We start from the raw sequence: 23,285 nt of genomic DNA on the forward strand, positions 1-23,285 counted from the left end.
CTTTGGCAATGCAATTAAATTCACGCTGCTGGTCGAGGGAGGAATATTTAGCTCATTTTATTCCTTAAAGCTACAACTATACCTTCTGTGAAGGCTACTGGGAACCCATTTTTAAAATTTCGGTACCGAATTATTTTATACAGACAATCGGTTCACGATTCTCTAACGGCAATATATGGAGCACCCTACTAAAATATGCACTGCTTTCCAACGGCGCGTCTACTAAATAACTCTACAGCGCGACAAGCATTGCTCGTTTTTTATAACGAATGTCTCAGAATAAGGACTGCTTCTTTATAGTTAATCAGAAACAGCGCAGTGCAATCGTCATACGAATGACTCTTGGGAGACGGTCTTGTCCAATTATCGAATGAACGACTCCTATGAGCTGGTTCTTTTGGTGGTTAAAAAACGCCTATGACTCAATCGGGGTGGTTATTGAATTAATCTGCCACAGTGACTGAATGTAAACTGTAGGCTATTACTTCCGTCATAAACTGTTATGTTGTAGCTACTTTAAGGCTCCGTGACACTGTCATCAGTGCACCTTCTGACTGACAACACAACGTTCAGTTAAAAATAGATACGGTTTGTGAAAGAATGAGCCTACTTTGTAGACAGGACCAGTTGTTGAATTGCAAGGAACATAAATAAAAGGGTTCAAACCCACATCTTTTCATTAAATGCATTTCTATTGTTCTAACTAATCTCAATGATCTCATAATTTGGCATGATTTTAGTTTTTCCTACTTAATTTATATACAAGAATCCTTAATGGAACCACTGTTGAAATATAATCATTTATAGGAATCACTAAATTCCCATCCATTGTCTACACATATAGGCAGAAATCTCAAATATAATTTTAACCGTTTCTTGCGGGAATCATGGGGAGTGGAAGGAGAAAGAAAGATAAACTAGGCTGGCATCTTTGCATATTGACTTCCTGCACTCTTGGGAACAGCACCTATCCACCACATCCTCCAAATGCACTCAGTCACAATTTAAGTTTGGTAAACCTTTTGAGGTATGATTGACAGCCATTCTTTTTTTCTTTGTAACCTTGACACTTTGGAGGCAGTACTTGAAGAAGGGGGCAGCAGGGAGCTGTGGGCTGCTGCCTAAGTGTCTGGCACAGGATGGATGCATTGTGGAGGCTGAAGTTCCCCAGCTCTCTGCAGCACTCATAAAGAAGCATGCAGGCACTGAGTGGGCATTCCTTGGTAGAGAGGTGCTGGTGATCTGGTGCATTACCCACAGAGTGGCCAGGCTTTTGTGTGTGTGTACCTGCTGAGGATCACCGGTCCGCACAGCTGCATGGATGGGGCTGTCAGAGCTGACTGCTTATTAGAGTGGGCAGGGTGATGTGACGTTGCGAGGTTAAATGCTTGCTATTCATGTAGTAGGTAGTAGTCAATCATAGGTAAGATAATGGGTGCAAATTGATCCCTCAGTAAGTTATATGAAACACTGCAAATGTTGCAAAGTCTATGTTTACCATAAAATAAGAAGTGCCTTGAGTCAGACAAATTTTTGCCTTATTGAAATGTAGATTTGCTTTCACAAATCAAAACAGCTGAAGCTATGTTTATGTTAGGAGGGTTATCAGACCTGTAATTTGTATCTGTGCTAATGAATTCCAGCTGATTAGTAATGAAAGGAAGAGCTTTACTGCTAAATACCTTCTGGTCATGGTAGTAAGTGTAGGTTAATTGCATATTGTTAAGTGCAAGTAAAACTTGCCAATTTGGAGAAATGTAGCTTTACATGACTTGCTCACCAAGGGATCTTCTGCAGTAAATGGGTGCCATCAGAATGAGAGTCCAAGCAACTGATAATTACAATTTGTAAGAAACATATTCATCATTAAGATGTTTCAGCTTTAAACCTTAGCTCCTGGCCAAAATATAAGTCCATAATATAAGTCCCTTTTTTGTTCTCTCACATCAAAATAATAAGAAATATTTCCCAAGAAGTATTAATTTTTAAACAGTGCTCGATCTCTGCATATTTCCCCCTGATTCAGATGAAATTACTTTTATTTTTTTTTATTGGAGAAATTGTTATTCTTGATAATGGATTATATTTTGTCCAGAAGCTAAGCTTTAAATTTTAAAGAAGCAACGATTTAAAGTTTTAATTAAACTCTTACTGATGGATTTGTTAAGATTACTTTTTGATTATTTCATGTTTTTATCAGCTGTTTGGACTCAGTGATCAAGTAAAAATGTTCTCATGGCATTAGCACAGTTACAGCTCATGTGACCTATAGCCTAACCATAAAGTGGACATAAAATGTAAAAAATAACTAAAAAACAGACTTAAATATGTCTTTCCCTTTACCAAAAAACATTAAACAGCACTTAATTACAACATTTATTCTCATGATCCATCCCTATGCAAAGCATGCTGGGAACTAGAAATCCACTGCAGTTTCAGTCAATGCAACGTAAATGATTCATGTAGGCCCAACACAAATTAAGTTAACATTTTACAAATGTAATTTCATTTAACATAATAAAATTGAGTGCAAATGACAATGAAAGTTTTATTTTTTTAACTAAAGATTTATGTTGTTTTAGCTTATTTTATTTAAGTAAACTGAGCAAACATCTAAAATTATATATTTTTTGTATGCATTTTTACATGTATTTACATGCATTTTACAATCAAGTGATCAAAGGAGGCATTTTAGGATATGCACATATTACACAGCAACTATTCAGCTTGAATCAGAGTTGCACTGATTGGAAATCTCGGTGAACCTATTTTGTAAAGCAGAATGACAGAACAGATGAATCTGACTGATTAAATGTGATGCCAATCTGGAGAGAAGAAGATACACATAGACACTGCAAATTGCCCATTCACCTACAATCAGTCTACAAAGCATGAATATGGGATTCTATTATATTTGGGCTGAGCTGTCTAAACTGAGGCTAAATATTTTAAGTAGCTGTCAATATTATAGAGAGCAGACTCTAATGTCCATAAATGGGTTTTGGGGAGAGGAGAAAACAGGCTGTTAGGTGAGTTATTGGTTGTGATTTATTCAAATCCCCCATTTATTTGCTAAGCCTATTAGATGGCGAGGAGAAAGAGGAGGCTAGTTATAATTCTGAAGAGGAAATGTTTAGTGGCAGTCGATATAATGGAGCATCTGCCACCCCTGAATATGGCAGATCCATCTTAACATCTGGACTATGGACAGATGCCTGCAGCAGTTCTCCTTTTGTTTGGGCAATGTCAGAAAGATGAGACACTATTAGGTCCAGTTTTTTTCAAATGCATGATTTAAGCGCCGTAGTAGCAGTGGCAGACCATTTGTTTAAGTGGTTCAACATTTTTCCTTCACAGCAGATGTGGATGATTGCCTTTAGTGGTATGAAGTGCTCATTGATTACAGATTTTCATGCCATATGGGCCCTCCATGATGTTTCTTTGTAGGGCAATTGCTACTATTTCCATACATCGCCACTGGAAAATGTGACTTTCGACTTGAATGGGAAAGTGAAATGTAAATGTTATTATTCCATTTCTTTTTTTCTTTTCTTTTTTATTCTCTGGTGTTATTGTCAAAATTGGATTATGCAAATCCATGTTTAGGGGATTAGTGTGTTTAAAATATGAGACCCAAAATTACATTCCATGAATGACTGCGGTCTAAGTCTGTTTATGTAACAGTTTGTGTGTGTCTTATATGTATATGGATGTTTATTTTAAATTTCAGATTTTTTTGATAAAACAGATTGTGACATTCTCAAAATTGTGAGGAAAAAAAAAATCTCCATCTAAACTTGCATTTATCAGAAGAAAAGTCAGAACGGAGATATACTAAAGTTAATATCAGTTTCACAATTCTGACTTTTTTCTTGCAGTTGTGCAGTTTCAGCCTTTTCTTGTCAGAATTGTGAGTTCACATCTTGGAATTGTGAGTTTATATCTCACAATTCTGAATTGTGGGATTTATATCTCGCAATTGCGAGTTATAAAGTTTCGAAATTTCTGTTTATATCTCATAATTCAAACTTTTCTTCTCAAATTCAAATAAATTTCTCTCAATTCTGAGGTTAGTATATCTCATTATACAATTTCTCGGAACTGCATTTAAAAAAAAATTGTGAGATATAAACTCTGTTTTTGAGACGAAAAGTTATAATTGTAAGACACAAACTGACATTATATCTCACAAATCAGAACGTTCTTCAGAATTGCATAAAGTAGTCAGAATTGTAAGATATAAATTCAAAACTGTGTGATATAAACTCAGATTTTGTAAAAGAAAATTTTAAATGCAACTTTTTTCCTCACAATTATCTAATTTACAGACTTTTCTTCTCAGAAAATGCTAAGAATGTGAAAAAATGTGGCTTGTCTTTGATGAGTGTTTTGTCTTGCTCCTCCCTCTAAATTTCAGTGTCTCATGAATAATGCAACAATATGACAGCCGGTATAAATTTTACAAAGCAATGCAAGTCGGTGAATATGTAACGTTCCCTGTGAGTTTAAGCGGCGCAGCATTCCTCGACATCAGCAGAATTGTAAAAGCACATTTGAGTCTAACAGTAGGAAAGAAACCTTAGCGGTCTTTTGAAGTGTGTGATGTCCCATCATTTACATAAACATGCTGCTCTGTCTGTGGCAACAGCAGTTCATTACGTAGGAGTTACATTTGCATAGATCTGAATATGCAGTGACACTGGCCGAGGTTGGCACAGACTGTGCTTCCTTTGAGACAGTTAAGTACACATCTCTTTGGTAAATTGGTGAAGCTTATGCTTGCAGCCATTTCACTGTTTAATAAAAATGAACAAGTAAACATCTGAGGAAATACACGCAGTTTCTAGAATTTGGTTACTAGAAAGCATAGTTGGTAGAGCTTCCAAACTTCCACTCAAAAGCTTCAAGAAGCATTTGTACAAGCACTTAACATAAGCCACATTCACAATCAAACACACTTTCTATAAACAAATGATCTAAAACAACTCTTCTTTGCCATCTCTTTCCCTTGTCTGCATTTGTACTTCTGAACTATTATAGTTTACTCTTGAAACTTGCCATTGTGGGACTACAAGAGTTGCTTGCTCTGGTGTGATAAATTGCTTGTGATGTTCCCCATTTGTAAGTCAGTTTGGATAAATGTAATGAGTTCAAATCCCTAGCCCTAAGTATGAGCAATTGTAATAATGCTTTTGCAAACACCACTCAATATTTGCTAACACTGACTATACACATAAGACATAAGATAGGAAGTTAGATAACATAATTCAGTTTTTATATTTCATTATTTCACAGGTTGCACAGAAGCTGCACCTGAAGGTACCCTCCATAACATATTTAAGTCACACTTGAATGCTCCTCAAAAAGTAGTGGTCCTTCTGTGTCCAAAAAAAAATTAAAAACATCTTGGGACAAGGTTTTAATACTGCCAGCTGTCATTGTTAGACAGCAACGGTAACTAAGGGAAGTGGGACTTACCGATAGCTCAATTGCTATTATGTAAAAAGGATTAATAATAATAATAATAATAATAATAATAATAATAATTAAATACATTATTTTAATATTTATATAAAATAATATTTTTTATATAAAAAAAATATTAATATTTGTATAAAATATACAAATATATACATTATTTACATTATGTTTTTATATTATGAATTAACAATGAACAACATTAATAGATTTAAAAAAGCATGTTAAAATATTGTTTATTGTTTATTCATAATATTGACTTGGCACATTAGAGGGTTTGACAAGACTGGAAGCACTTTGAAATAAGGTGCTGGATTGTGCTCAGCGTATAATAATAATAATAATAATAATAATAATTCACATTATTTAAAACATTATATTTAAATGTATTATTATTATTATTATTATTATTATTATTATAGTTATTGGTGTTTTGTTTGTTTGTAAATACAAATCAGAAATAATAATACATTCTGAAAGTGTTTTGTTTTGTAAATATGAATCATTATTATTTTAATAACAATTTAATACAATAATATAAAATAAATTTGTTATGAAGTAAATGTTTGAAATATTAGCAGTAATAATGATACAAATAATACAAAAAACACTAACAAAAAAGTATTCTTATAAGAATAGTGATATTATAATAATTATATTGTAAAAATAATGTTTTTTATCCTACATGCAAAAATTGTATGAAAATAATGACAATATTGATTTATTTTTTAACATGAAACAATTAACTAAGCGTTCCATAATCTAGATTAATATTCAATTTAAAATTTACAAATATATACAGTATTTACATTATGTTTTTATATTATGAATTAACAGTGAACAATAATAATATTTAGAAGTCAGTATTAACTTAATAGATAAACATGTTAAAACATTTTTATTGTTCATTCATAATATGTCATGCATTAAATAATAGTAACCAATTTGACCTTATACTTTTACCATAAGATGTATGCTTTATCCTAACAATGGCAAACTTCTGGGGCCCATTCTTCATACGTTGCTTATTACACCCGAGATCAAATGACACATCTGTCTAATTAGGTTTCTCGAACGCACCTGTTGTTGATGATAAGTATGGCTGGATAGAGTTATCTGACATAATTGTGCATTCATGGTTTGGTTTAAAAGGGGTTATGTATCGATACTCGAAACCATGATCAGCAGTGCAGCGATTGGCTGGCGGCAAGACGGCAACGTAATGACATCATATAATTAAAAACGACACCTGACGAAAAACTTGACAAATTTCTGGACTTTTATAAGGCAACAGCCAAGCAAACAAAACTACATAAATGTTATAATAGATAAATGAAATATGCACTGTTTTTATTTTATTTTTTATTTTTGACATAATTCCCAATTATTTAATAATAATAGCTGTGCAGTCTTTACATTTTTATTTCAATGTAGCAATTAGCTATTAATTTAATTTTATATTTTGACAGATTTGTTACGTGACATCATTAATGAAAGTTTCTTAAGGGTCAAGATCATGTTATCTACATCTCCTGTGCTCCATCAAGCCACTCTTATAATAGCAGTCATCACTCAAAATAATGCAAGACTCTATTATCTCTATAGCATGTGTGCAAGACTCTAATACAATTATGAAGAAATGATTTTATGACGAATAAATATTTCCGTGAGTAAAACTGGCTGCGTCTATAGTAGGCTGTTATGGACTACACAGCATTTTTATATTATTTTTATATAATTTTTCTAAATGATTATTATTTTAAATTATTGTCCCTGGATCAGTAGGATACTCTTGTAATAAAGTAGCGGTGGTAGCAGCAGAGGTGGGTAGAGTACCCAAAAACTGTACTCAAGTAAAAGTAAAAGTACTTCTATAAATATTTACTCAAGTAAAAGTAAAAGTACTAGTCTTGAATAGTTACTTGAGTAAGAGTAAAAGAGTATCGGATAAAAAATCTACTCAAGTAGTTAGTTACTAGTTACTTTGGGTCATATATACTGAGCCTATTTTTATATAGATAAAATGTATGTAATGTATGTGTGCGTGTATAAATGTATATATTTAATCAGCCTTTACTCCAATTTATGTAATTTATTATAAAACCCTGTCTGTTTACTTAAGTAACAGATATAGGTATCATGCATAACATATTTTTAATACGACTGACTTTATATTAAATGTGAATTTAACATTGAAAGTTAATGTGATATAAATATTGCTACTAATCTTTCATTGTTCAGAAAGAGAGCAAATAACATTTACATTATTAAAGATCATTTCCACTGACAGTCTAGATTTTTTCAATCACTCTCAGAAACTCCTATTAAAATCACTGAAACTGTTAACACTGTGAAATCAATATCACAGAATTTGCCAGAAAGAGGTATTCAGTCAGCGAGCGAGTGAAGGAAGAACCGGCATTTTAGCGATGACTCATCTGAATGCCTCTGATTGGCCAATGCTTTAATAAGCTCAAAAGAATAATGTGTGATTGATTATAATGCGCAGCGCTGTAAAAACGCATCTATCTCTGGCTCAGCGCCAGCAAGCAATCACAGATCTGAATTTAGCAGCTGATGGTATGACTTGCTGAACGTAGCCTACTCGCAACGGTGTGATTGTATTAAAATTAATAAAATCTTAATCGGCTATTTTTTGTCTTTTGGAAGCTGCATTCAACTTGACTCCCCTCTGTAATAAGCCACACACGTACAACAAACTAATGTCACAGTGGTAGCGTGTACTGTAATCGAATGTAGCCCAAGTTATTACCTGTTAAACAGTAGACAGCACACGCGGTGTTCATCTAATAAGGATCTCCATCGCTAGCAAATAATAGCCTTTGCAGATTTGCTTTCAATTCAGTTCAGTTGCACAGCCACGTTTTCAACGCTGCTGATGTTCTTAAACGTTACAACTCCGAGTGAACCACTTCAGACGCTCAGCGCGTGCGGCAGGGAACTGAACGACTCATTCAAACTGATTCATGAACCAATTCACTCGTTTGCCAATTGGTTTGATCAAGCCTTTGAACAGAATTGACTCAAAAGAATGAATCATTCGCGAATGGGCATCGCTCATTGCCCAGAGAAAAGTAGACGGCGCGTTTGGAATAAACTGAAGCATTTATAACATTTATTGCATTAAGATAAAGTAACGAGAGGAGCGTCGCCCACAGTAACGAAGTAAAAGTACAGATTTTCCCCAAAAAATTTACTCAAGTAAGAGTATAAAGTACCCATCTTTAAATATACTCCGAAAAGTATTAGTTACCCCAAATACTTACTCAAGTAAATGTAACGAAGTAAATGTAACTCGTTACTACCCACCTCTGGGTAGCAGACACATTTTGAGTATCAGTTCTGCTTGAAAAGATGCTATCTAATCCTGTTTACATGAAATAAGCCTGCTCCCGAGCAGGTTTAAGCTTACGGACCTGTTGCTATGACAGCAGCTCCGGGATGAGCTTCGAAGAACCAAATGATCCAAGATCATGCCAAATCGTCAACATTCAAATCCAGCTAACTGAGTTAGCGACGTACGAAGAACGGGCCCCTGCTCTGATGATCATAATTTGTTCATTTGTTTACTAACTCAAAATTTGCATGAATTTAGAAAATGAGACCGCCCTAAAGAAATAAATTCATCATCCTAACACCACTGCACCAGTGAGTGGGACATCTGCGAGCAGAAAAACATCTTCAGAATTTATTTCTAGCAGCAGTCTTGTCCAGAAGGCCAAGGAACTTAAATGTAGCACTTGCATGACTCAACCAGATGCCTGTGTAGTTCCAGTACAGCTCTATGAAGGAGAAAACCATCTCTAACGTAGACCAGCCACAGTATTGCATTTATTTACACTCAGGCATGTAAAAACACACATACACAAAATACATCTGAAACACACATACATCTCAAAAACATATATAGACTCATGCAACATGCGCGGTGACCTCACAGTAGCAGCTTTTGTCTTGACTGCTGGGATAAACACACCACCTACTCTAAAAGCCCAACAAAAGAGCTACATCTCCTCTGCCAGCAGTGACATGCCTCTTTTCTCCCCAGACTCTAGAATGGAGGGCTCTTATTTGCAGCAGTATGGAGGCAGAGTGCAATGCCTGACTTGTGTACTTTGAGGTTACTCCAGCCATCCACAGCCCAATCCCTAAGGGCCACCCTACTTCACAGCTGTAAATAGTGCTTGGTACACTTACAAGGAACAAGCGCACAGGGTTATTTGGACAGTGGACGCATGGCATGCATAATTAAAATTGGCTAAGTGGCTATGCACAAGACTTGGGTCATTTTTACCAGTTTGCTCCTTGTCCGTCAGCTAAAGATGAAATTTCTGGCCTCCCTTTATGTCTATGAGTATTTGGCTCACAAATATAGCATGCATTTGTTTTACCCATCTATATTCAGAGCCAGATGAAAGGCACTTTTTTATCTTCTCCAGAGTCCCTCCAGTCTCTGCATTGTCACTTTTGTATCCACTGACGCCCCAGGGAACGATTTGACGACTGGCTACTCTTAGCTGAATAGCTTATCAGGGTGTGATAGCATTTTCTGGAATCACTCTTGCTGTCTGGTCAGCAGTCAGTGGCATTATGCTCCACACAATGGCACATTATAGGGTTTGAGAAGACAGGAATCACTTTGAAAGAAGGGGCTGAATTGTGTTCAGGGTATATGTGAGGCTCAAATGCATTTGAACGCAATGCATGCATGGGAATAAGGCATTAATTTGCCAGGCTGGCAGCAGGCCTGCTAAACCACAGACGCCTTTGACTTCTTGCCAGAGCACTCGCTTATGCAGTCAACAATCCTTTCACCTCTGCACTGGCACGTTGCCATCTACCTGCGGAGGATCTATCAGATCTATCACTGCACCTGTGGCACATAGAAAATTTACTATCTCTGCTGTCCTAGGACAAATTTATGAATCAGTATCGATAATATAAACATACAGCAGAATATAGCCTCCTCTGTATCATGGCCATATTGTAACGACCTGATTTCTTTGCTCATTAAACATCCTCCATGCTGTTGCGCTGTTCAATTAGGCCTAAGGAATCAAGCTGGAATTGGCTGAGTGTGTCAGAGCAAACACACACATGCTTGGTTGCCTGTGTGTACAGGATGTACTTATCAAATAGAGCAATTGTGTAAATCATTGATGTTAAATTACATCATTTTGTTTATATATAATTTTTTCTTAATTACATGTTTTTTTCTGTTATATATATATATATATATATATATATATATATATATATATATATATATATATATATATATATATATATATATATATATATATATATATATATATATATATATATATTTATATATATATATATATATATATATATATATAAAACAGAAAAAAATACTGTTAAATGCTACAGTTAAAACAAATTATAACTGTTAACTGTAAGGTATCCTTCATGTATATTAACATATTTATTGTTACTTTACATTTTCACATTTATATACAGTATATCATGAGTCATTATTTTATTTTTCTTTGCTCACAAAAATTATTCTCATGGCTTCCTAAAATAATGTAGAACCACTGATGTCACATGGACTGTTTTAACAATGTCCTGGTAGGAAACTTGCTGAGATGGGGGGTCAGAAAGCTCTCGGATTTCATCAAAAATATCTTAATTTGTGTTCTGAAGATGAACAAAGGTCTCATGGGTTTGGGACGACATGAGGGTGTTGAATGTATATAAAAGTTGACAGGCAGGTAGGACATCCTATCATTATATTCGGACCAAATGCAATGATTGAACAAACATTAGATGAGCCTTACAAACCAGATGTGTGTGTGTGTTTCTGAAAAAAAAGGAAAGCATACCCTAGCTTTAAGTATCTTCACTTTTACCAGTTCAGAAGGTTTTTTTTTTCTTCTTCTTTTCGTAGTTCACAAAAATTTTAGTAAACTCCTCATTCTGTTCCGAAGGGAGGGAACATAAACACTTTTTCACATTTAATGTTAACTCAACCAGTTCATTAATCAATCAGTCAATTCAATGTTAGTGCTTTTTTCAATAATGCCCATTTGTGTACCTTGGTTTTAGAATCACTGGTACTGTTAATCGAGGTTCTGGGGTATTTTATGTTCACGTAGTTTGTTTATTGTGGTGTCATGTGTGTTACATCTATGTGGTTTTGTGTTTTGTGCACCATCTGTGTCTATCTCTAATCTCTAATGGCCACGGGCACTGAAAAAAAAACACATTTAATGATTAAAGCTAATTATTATGGTGGTTATCAAAAAAATTTCAATGTTCAAATCAACATTGCACAAGCTATATAAAATATACAGTCTGACTGCAATTTTTGCCATTATACAAATGCCATTATATTTTCCCTAAATGTAACAAGATAAGTTACATTTTAAAAAATTTAATAGATTTGATGTGAAGCCTTAAAGCAAGTGAAGTGTGCATCTGTGCATAGATCAGTTTTACTCTGTTTCACCATCCTGTTTTTTTCTCCCTTCCGTTGGCACAGGTTTAGGACACTCTCTCCGCGTCGCCCACTAGTCTGCAGCTGTCTGTGAAGAGCCTGCCAGCATGTTTCCCTCCCTCCCTCCCTCCCCATCTTTTCCAGCCCTCCCCAGTGCTGAGGCGGATTCCAGAACCTCGGTGACACCACGCAGACTCTGTGAGCGCAAACACAGACACATCCACCCACATCTCACCGTCGAAGTGATCCCCTGCTCACGATGCTGAGGGGAAAACAGATTGAAAAGTGAGTGTGTGTATGGAGGGAGGAGCAAAAGGAGTGAAAAATACCTGACTCATTCCCTCCTCTGCCTTTTTCCTTTCAATTAAATATGCCTTGCAGCAAGAGATGGAGCAGATAATGGATTCCTCTGATGATACTAACTTGGCTACTTTTTAAAGTCAAGGCAAGATGTTGGCCTCTCCGTGTTTGACTGGTGGGGAATGGAAGCATTTTCAAAGGAATAGTTCACGCATTTGCTCACATGAAACTTGTCAAATTTTTATTTCTTCTGTACAGCACAAATTGAGATGTTAGGCTGGGTGTTCTTTTCAATACAAGAACATCCACTCAGCTCCAAAAAGATGGCAAAATGAGGGGGAAACACTAGTATCATGCAAGACTCATGCAACATATTCAGAGTCTTTTGAAGTTGTAAAATAGCTTTGTGTGAAAAACAGACAGATAACCTTTAATTTGGCTGTAAAGCACATAAAATGTCCTGTATATGAAAAGATTTTGAATTACTTACAGAACTGAATGAGTTGTATACTTTTAAATGCTCTCCGGGTATTTTTATATTTTATTTTATTTTTTTTGCTTGACAAGCTCTGTTCATTAGTCAGTTTTATAGTATGGAAGACAGCAGCATGAACATTCTGCTAAATATCTCCTTTTTTGTTCTACACAAAAAAAAAATTCATACAGGTTTGGAACTAAGTGTAATTTATTTGAATGAATTATTCTTTTCATTTTCAGCCACAAAATTAAGCCACTATATTCAAGGAACTTTGCCAAATTCCTAAAGATTAAAGTGAGTTTTAAGGTCAGAAACAAGGTATCCACTAAGCAGACAGCTTATGTTAAGGTGTTATCATCAGTTCCTCTTGACTACACCTACGGAGGCAATTGCCTGACCACTAGCACTATAATTATACTGTATGTTCCCCTCCGTGCACGCTGCACTATACCTCCATTTCCTCAGCACAGCCATTAAGCAAGCTGTACATACACCTACGCACACATAGACGAGCGTGAAGACACATCTCATACAATGCTCTTGAAACACACTGAATAGAGTGCAATACTTTTGTTTAAGACCATTAATTATTTGAGAGAACTACCACCAACTGTGGCAAAAGTTTAATGAAAATGGAACATGTGTCCATAAATTTAAATTTGTGAATTCCTCTTGAATCAATTAGTCTAATGTCCTAACCACTCAGTAAAGAACAAATTATTTCACTGGATCTTTTTGAGTGGTATGTTTAACTTTGGAAAAATGGAAAAATAAAACTAAATAGAAAGCTTAAAAAAAGGCGAATAAATTAAAGGACACACTACTCTTTCTTTTAAAAGTTATTTTTCTGTTAAAGCTGATGTGTGTCCGTTTTTGATTTTTACCTTATTACTTTGAAATGTGTGTCATTTTTATCCGAAGTTAATATGCTGAGAAAACAATATAGACTCCGTTTGTAGGTTGATATGTCCAAAAAGTTTGGAAATATCCTGTCCAGGCCACAACAACAACAATGGCTCAACCAATGGCATGAGTCTGGGTAAGAGGTATAGTGGAAACATGTTTGCAAACACTTATTATTTTTGCAATTCCATTACAGAAATGACACTACACATTTTTTCCCATTATAACTGCCTTAGAAAGTTCCATTTAATTTCTATTTAATTAATAGGTCATGTTTTAATTGTTTTAAAGAGCAATTTATAAAGAAGCTACCTCTGCTCCTTGAATCTGATTATCTGAGAGGACATTCCAGCCACCGGTTATTCTACCAGTATCACCAAGAGAGCTACAATACAGAATGTGAAATTTAAAACTTCCAAAACTTTATTAGAATTCACTGCACACTTGCTTTCCACTCACAAATCTCTACAGATAGGCCTATATTAGGTTTTCTATATTATAGATAAGTCTTTCTGCAGTGTTTGAAACTGAGATGCCCCTTCAAATGTCACAGCTTGTATCAGCTAGAATTCAAGTTTCCCTGCTAGTAAATACAACTTCACTTGGTCATTCATGTGCTGGGATGCTACAGTATTTCTGACCCCATTTGAAAAAGCAAGCATTAAACTGCATAAAAATGCATGGAATCCATGGTATCTTTTTATTGCTCAAAGGGTTATTTATAGTAAATATATATATATATATATATATATATATATATATATATATAAATGATTTTTTTCTTCTGTGGTTCCTTTTAGAACCTTTATTTTTAAGAGTGTACAGTATTTTAAATAAAACATCTTAGGCTTCTAATATGACCTTAGTCATCATCTTGTGAGTCTATATAATCTTGTGATTTTAAACATTATTCAGACATAATAATTACTTCTTTACAGATAAATATAGACTATATTAATTGCACTTTTACATACCAGTTTTGAAAATCTTCTTTAAAAAATAATGGAAACTAAATCTTATGTTTAACCAAATAAAGATACAGTAAAACTTGACTGACCAACCAAGAGAGAACTGGAGGCTTTTGAGAATTTAGAATTCTCAAAAGCTTTTTAGAATTTTTTGAGAAGTCTCCAGATCTGGATTGCCAGATAACCAAGAGAATCAGCTCATGGTCGTCTTAACCTCCCACCCACCCTCCTCAATCTCTCTCTATCTCTGTCTCTCTCTGCCTCCTTTTGTCTCAAGACTCTATAAAAGGCCTCTCCCTTGGCCAGAACCTCATCAGCTCAGAAGCTTACTTATGGACATGGTTCTTGGCACTTCTTTTGCAGCCACACAGGCAGAGTACCAGCGAATTCATCCCTTTCGAATCTCTGACTCCTTTCAGAAGGAATTGAGCCCCTATTCGAAATCTTTGAGAGATGTGAACTCGCATAAATGCTTCAGTAGTTACAGCCAAGTGCTCTCGAGAATGCATGAGTTATTTTCAGCCCAGTCAGTCTAGCACATCTTAATGCATTTAAGGCCCTTATACATGCATGTATTTCATTTAAAGGAATAGTTCACCCAAAAATGAAAATTTGATCTTTGTTTGCTTACCCCCAGGGCATCCAAAATGTAGGTGCCTTTGTTTCTTCAGCAGAACACAAAATAAGATTTTTTTTAACGCAGACCGTTGCAGTCTGTCAGTCTTATAATCGAGGTGAATGGGATTCACTGCTAAAACATACAATAAAACAAAAAACAAAAAAATATATACACAAACAGAACCAAATTAAACCCTGCGGCTCGTGACGATACATTGATGTGTAAAGACACAAAACGATCAGTCTGTGCAAGAAATTGAACAGTATTTATATAGTTTTTTTCCTCTGATTCAGCAATGTCCAAACTGTTTGAACTCTCCTAAGAATGTGTTCTAAAGCATGCCGTGAGGAGGCTTCTTCTTACTTTACGGCGGATCGCAGACTTATAAGTGTATTACTGCCACCTATCTCTCAAGTGGACCATTGACACTCCTAATGCACCTTCACATTTCCGGGTTTCTCAGCAGAGGAAGTCATCATAGTTGGGTAAACTTGAGGAGCAGTGAATGGGAGAGTACCACAACTATATATTTTTTCATTCCTATTTGCTCAAATAGCAAAAGAAAAACTTCACAATACTGTTTTCATGACTTTCAAAAAAGGGGAACAAAATTGAGAGAGACTGATAACGACAGTCAGAAGATAGAACGATGTCAAATTTACCATTCCTCCCATAGATGCTGCATAAGAAACACCTTTGCATTAGCGTTAACGTTTTTTTTTTTTATGCAAAGGTAATATATATAAAGAATAGTGTTATGCATATGCATACATTATACAAATATAAAAAAACTTTAGAGGATTTACGATGCTGATGACCGTTAAACACGTCATCACAGTCTTGTGAAAAGGGTCCATTGAGATTGTAGATAGAGTGTCAATGGTCCAATTGAGAGATAGGTGGCAATAATATACTTATAAGTTTGCAATCTGCCATAAAGCAAGAAGAAGAAGACACCTCATGCACCTGCTGCTGAGAACAAGCACGACAGGACATGGTCAGGAGAGTTCTAACAGTTTGCACATTGCATGAATCAGAGGTTAAAAAAAATTATATAAATACTCTTCAGTGTCTTGCACAGACTTATCGTTTTGTGTCTTTGTTTTTTTTTTATTGTACGTTTTAGCCGTGATTTCCATTCACCTCCATTATAAGACTGACAGACTGCAACGGTCTGTGTTAAAAAATCTTCTTTTGTGTTCTACTGAAAAAACAAAGTCACCTACATCTTGGATGTCCTGGTGGTAAGCAGATAAACATCAAATTTTCATTTTTTGGTGAATTATCCCTTTAAGCAAAAGCACTTTGGTGGAATTCTTTCGATTCTCAGCCCCAACAGTCGTAATATTCATGTCGCTCACAGACAAATCTCATGATCGCAAGGCATGCTGGGTAAAAGGATTGTTCAAACCCCATGATACACTCTGATGTCTCTTTGACAAGAGGCCTCTTTTAGGAGCTAGGAGACTTACAGTGTATACAGATGAGCTTGGCTTCACATTTCCTCTTCGTATCTGCATCGCTTGACATTTTCATGTTTGCCCACCTGGAATTTAAGATATAAAATTATTTGTGGACACTGTGTTGAATAGGGGAGAAGAGATCTGTCAACAGGGTGAAGATATTTCATGATAAGCCTCTTGATGTCAGAAAACTGTTATTGCTGGATGATATGATAACATATATGCATATTGCCCATGTAATTTCCCACATTCTTATTGTTTTCTGTAAATCAAAAGATTCAAAAGTTGCATCACAGTTCAGGTTTCAGGATTGAAACCAATTGAGATTAATAGTTTACGGAAAGGTTTGAGAAATTAATGAAGATTCTCTTCTTCTTTTCTGTTCCAGATGAAAGAAAGTCATAAGGGATTGAAACGACTTGAGGGGGAGTAAATGATCATTCCTTTACAGTCTGGAGAAAAAAAAAAAAAGAGTAAACAAATATATTTCCAAATTGGTAACAAATGGATCATTGATGACATGACATATTGTCAAGGATGTACTGCAAAATCAGATGGTATATTTTACTCAGCATCTGTTCATGCCATTACTTCAGAAAACGTGACTCTGCGTTGTGTACTATTGTATCCTTGGTTTTGTCACACTTGTCATGAATTTCCATGTGTATAAATGTGGCTGAGGATCAAGAGTTGAATATTACAATATTGAATAATGCTGAATAATTATCCTATATCAAGGAATTTACATGGTTCTCTTTAAGCCTTCTCTCTAAAGTTTAAGGTACTTTAAATACCATGGTAATGCTTCCATGCTATTTTTTTTTGTGTTTTTTAACATTATGTTTAAGCTTCCACCTATAGTGATTAACTCATATTTTGACCAAAACAGTATACAAAAAAAAAACTTAATCAGTCATATCTGTTAATACTAGCATACTACTGAATGTGGCAAACCACAGTTAATAACATTATTTAAGGTAGGCCTACTGTGCATAGGCTACAAAACAGATGTAAACATAAACCATCTAATTTCTAAGTCTAATTTAATAGGCATGGTAGTCACGTTTGTTATTCTGTTTTTACCTCACAAAAACATTTCACCGCATCCTGACCCAGATAAAAAATGTTTGCTGTACTTAAAATATTACTTAGCTTGAAATGCAATATTTACAGCGTGGCTTTTAAAGAGCTGAGTGATTGAATTGGAGAGCTTTTGTGAAAACTAAAGATGCCTGCAGCAAAAACAAGAAAACAACGATAGGAAATCTCAGCAAAGTTGGTTGCTGGCATGTTTGCTGTTACATTTGTACATTTCTGTGATGTACCAGTTATGTTCGCTGTTGGAACAGATTTCATGTGGCGTATTTAATACAGTATCATGAACAAATCAAAGGTAAAGTAGTTTATTTGTCCCCTGTGTGGAGAAGAAACAGTGTATTGCTTTCATGAAGAATGACTCCTGCGTCATAGATGAAAAAAAATACAAACAATTAACAATAAATACTGACAAAGCTGCAAGAATGGGCTGTGTACAGATAATGAGGTATCTTGCAGTGAAAAATGACTAGAGTCATTCTCTGTATGTGGTGCTTTTTCCAGCCCTACGCAAAAATCATTTTATATCATACTACATCTATATAAATACTACATCCATCGTATTACATGGACTGTGGAACTTTCTCCCAAAATGATTTTTTTTTTTTATGCAGACATTGCTTAGTGAGTCCCCTTGCACACTAACCAAAAAATAAAAAACTGTGAAAAACAGTTTATGTACTTCTTGAATATTCTGTCAAGGAGAGCTGTTGGAAGATCAAGTGAGCTGCCACTTGTGCACAGTTTATTAGATGATACAATCCAGAACTCGGTGACTCAACCAGGTTTGTTTTCTTAACAATAAACACATCCTTCTCATGATGCAATGTTAAAAAATCATATCCAAACAACTTTTTCTTCAACGTGTCATGAAGTTGAAAAGGTACCATATTGAGAAATTGACCCAGGTGACATTCTAGTCTCAAAACAGCATTAGAAAGGTTTCTTTTTGCAGAATTTAGTCGTTTGAATCATTATGCTCAAAGATAAGCGGACTGTTTCAGGCCCCACAGCATAGTTTCTAAAATCAAAAGCAAAGCAGGCATGATTGCTAGATTCCAACACAACTGCTGTTATTCTTCAGAGCTTTCATGATTTCTGCCTGGAGAATATTACCTTAATGGCACAATGAGTCACTTTGTGAGATCAGCCTGTCAGTCAGAAACTCTTGGAATGCTACAACTTCATTTTTAGCCAACTATATATTATTCGACTGAAATTATGTGGTCAACATCAATAAAGATTATATGTAACATGGCAAAATACAGACACTGAATATCTAATATGCTGCCAATGTGCTTAACCATGTTGTTTAGCTATGAAACACTTGAGAGAATCATTGGTGTTTAATGTAAGTGACATTCAACTCTATTAAAACTTTAAAGAAAATACACTACTATTCCAAAAATTTGGAGTCTGCAAAATTTTTATTCAGCAAGGATGCATTAAATGGATCAAAAGTGACAGTGAAGACTTTTACATTGTTTGAAAATTGTTATTTTGAACTTTCTGTTTATTGAAGAATATGTCAGTTTCCACATAAAAATGTAACCCTGCCTGTGAAAACCCAGCTAAAGTCATTTTTTGTGATTTACTGTTTTCAACATAAAATCATTCTTTATGAAGACGTAGAACATTCTGTGAAAATATAACCTTTATGTCTTTGATATTGACTGAGGCCATGTCAAAGATTGAAATCAGTGAAATTAATGGCTGAAATCAAACTTTGATGCTTGTTCTCTCATAATTAGATTTTGAGACTTTAGCCTGGATTTCACAGACAGGGTCACAAATAATAAGTAGAACAACTGTTTTCAACATTGATAATAAATATTGTGTCTAGAGCATCAAATCTGTATTTTGGAATAATTTCAGAAGGATTGTGTGACAATGAAGACTTTACATTTTAAAACATTAAAACAGAAAACTGTTATTTTAAATGTGTAATAAATTTGTAATAATATTTTGCAATATTACTGTTTTACTGTATTTTTGATCAAATAAATGCAGCATATATGCAAACCCGATTCCAAAAAAGTTGGGACACTGTACAAATTGTGAGTAAAAAGGAATGGAATAATTTACAAATCTCATAAACTTATATTTTATCCACAATAAAATATAGATAACATATCAAATGTTGAAAGTGAGACATTTTGAAATTTCATGCCAAATACACATTCCAAAAAAGTTGGGACAGGTAGCATTAAGAGGCTGGAAAAGTTAAATGTACATATAAGGAACAGCTGGAGGACCAATTTGCAACTTATTAGATCAATTGGCAACAGATTGGGTATAAAAAGAGCCTCTCAGAGTGGCAGTGTCTCTCAGAAGTCAAGATGGGCATAGGATCATCAACTCCCCCAATGCTGCGGCGAAAAATAGTGCAGCAATATCAGAAAGGAGTTTCTCAGAGAAAAATTGCAAAGAGTTTGAAGTTACCATCATTTACAGTGCATAATATCATCCAAAGATTCAGAGAATCTGGAACAATCTCTATGCGTAAGGGTCAAGGCCGGAAAACTATACTGGATGCCCGTGATCTTCGGGCCCTTAGACGGCACACAATCACATACAGGAATGCTACTGTAATGAAAATCACAACATGGGCTCAGGAATACTTCCAGAAAACATTGTCAGTGAACACAATCCACCGTGTCATTCGTCGTTGCCGGCTAAAACTCTAAAGGTCAAAAAAGAAACCCAATCTAAACATGATCCAGAAGCGCAGGCATTTTCTCTCGGCCAAGGCTCATTTAAAATGGACTGTGTCAAAGTGGAAAACTGTTCTGTGGTCAGACAAATCAAAATCTTAAGTTCTTTTTGGAAAACTGGGACGCCATGTCATCAGGACTAAAGAGGACAAGGACAACCCAAGTTGTTATCAGCGCTCAGTTCAGAAGTCTGCATCTCTGGTGGTATGGGGTTGCATGAGTGTGTGTGGTATGGGCAGCTTACACATCTGGAAATCCACCATCAATGCTGAAAGGTATATCCAAGTTCAAGAACAACATATGCTCCCATCCAGACGTCGTCTCTTTCAGGGAAGACCTTGCATTTTCAACATGAGAATGCCAGACCACATTCTGCATCAATTACAACATCATGTCTGTCTAGAAGAAGGATCCGGGTACTGAAATGGCCAGCTTGCAGTCCAGATCTTTCACCCGTAGAAAAGATTTGGCGCAATATAAAGAGGAAGATGTGACAAAGAAGACCTAAGACAGTTGAGCAACTAGAAGCCTGTATTAGACAAGAATGGGACAACATTCCTATTCCTAAACTTGAGCAACTTGTCTCCTCAGTCCCCAGACGTTTGCCGACTGTTATAAAAAGAAGAGGGGATGCCACACAGATGTAAACATGGCCTTGTCCCAACTTTTTTGAGATGTGTTGATGCCATGAAATTTAAAATCAACTTATTTTTCCCTTAAAATGACACATTTTCTCAGTTTAAACATTTGATATGTCATCCATGTTGAATTCTGAATAAAATATTGACATTTTAAACTTCCACATCATTGCATTCTGTTTTTATTCACAATTTGTACAGTGTCCCAACTTTTTTGGAATTGGCTTTGTATATAAATAATGACCACTAATTTATTTTATTGCCATTCTACTCTTTTAAGGATGACAGAAAGATTCCACAAAATAAATGCTTCTACACTGACCAGAATCCCAAACTTAATGCATAAAGGACATATAACACATGCACAAGATGATAGTGATTATGTTGTATTTAACTAACCAGCTGAGTAGTTGTAAAGCTAGGCTTCTTGTTCAGCAAGATCTGGAGAAATTACATGTACACATACTGCAGAACTTTCCATTTACTGTAAACAATATAGTCTACATAATGACTTAATGGCCTGGTTGTTCTTATCGATCTTCTCTTGGATAAAGTTCAAAAGGCTACAACCTCCTGGGTGGAAAGCAGGCCAAACTGTGAGGGAAATCTGGAAAGGTATAAATCGTTTGATTTAATGCCAAATATACAACACAGATCGATCTTCTCACTCTACAGAACTTTGGTTCCCCTAAACATCTAAGCCTACATCTGACGTAAGGGGTCTGACAATGAAAAGCAGACCTTGAATGGATAACTCAAAGTAGTGGATGACAAAAGTGTGTCATCCTCAGTGAATGAAAGGTGACGAAACTGCTGCGTGGAGCGCTTTTCATGCGAATGACTCAGCAGCTGCATGGAGCAACAGTCAATAAAAACATTTCAAGAACAGGATCATTTTATACTTCTCACCTGATCACATGAAGTCTAGATGGTGAAGAGTCCGTTTGTCAAATGGCATGACCTTTAGGGAGAACAACTGATGAGGCATCTTGGGTGAAAGCCACTTCAGATTAGATTCATGAGCTACATGGGCTGATATTTTATGATCTATAGAATCAGTAAGTCATGAAGTCATGAAGTTGTGGCCTAACAATGGGTTAATGGGTTAAAAGCAAAACACGAATTCTGAGTATGGATCACCATCCTTGGCTATATGTCATGACACTTTCAGTAGATTAACAGCATGGCAAGAGCTCTCATTATCCGTGGTTGTCAGCACTGTTTGCCGAATGTCGAAAAACAAATGCATATGAAGGTTGTTTAAAGCTGATTAGCATGGCCCTGCTAGCGAGATGCTAGATGTGATAACTACACCATCTGACCTGAAAAAGAAAAAAGTAATGGTTCTCTCTGACAAAATAAAATTTTAATAAGCTATAAAAGTAGCTTACCAAACAAAAACAAAAAAAGTACATTTCAAGTATACTTAATGTAATACATCAATGTGCTAGTAGTATGCTTGTAAGTGTACCGCTATTTCAACACTTATTGAGACTAAATTGGCTTTTCACTTAGAGTACACAACTTCCTTTTGTATTGCAACTGTGAACAATGTACTTCTAATTGTACTGTAGTTTACAAGCTTTACACTTCTAGCCAATTTAGTTTTATTTTTTAATACACATTGAAGTAAACATTTACGTTCCATTTTCAAGTAAATATAACGTATATTGCTTAAACTTTATACTTGAGTATAATTTTCTTAAAGTATTACTCTAATAATTACACAAAAAAGTAGACTGAAATCATACTTTTATTTCTAGTTCAAATTAAGTATCCTATTTTCCTGAATGCGGAAGTCTTGCCAGAAAACTGGTTTACATTTCCAGTTTCCAGTGTTTTCAGTCAAATCCTAGCTGATCATTTAATGTTAAAATTATGAATATGGCTAAAAATAAGCATATGGCTGAATAATGGCGACACAGTGTTGTAATGACCGTCTTTTGCCAGTGCCTGAGCTGTTGAAGATTAATGAGTGGGTAGATGACTTTACATCCACAACATGATGAGAGCACTAAAACACCTCATTTGTGAGGTCCTGACATTAGAAATCTAAATTTCCTTGATCTTTTAATATAAGAGGTATTTGTATCATTAAAACAGCTTTAAACATCCTCATTATAAACAGTGCATTTAACCAAGCTCTAA

Source organism: Carassius carassius, chromosome 1 (genome assembly GCF_963082965.1).
Source record: "Carassius carassius chromosome 1, fCarCar2.1, whole genome shotgun sequence".
Classification (NCBI taxonomy): Eukaryota; Metazoa; Chordata; class Actinopteri; order Cypriniformes; family Cyprinidae; genus Carassius; species Carassius carassius.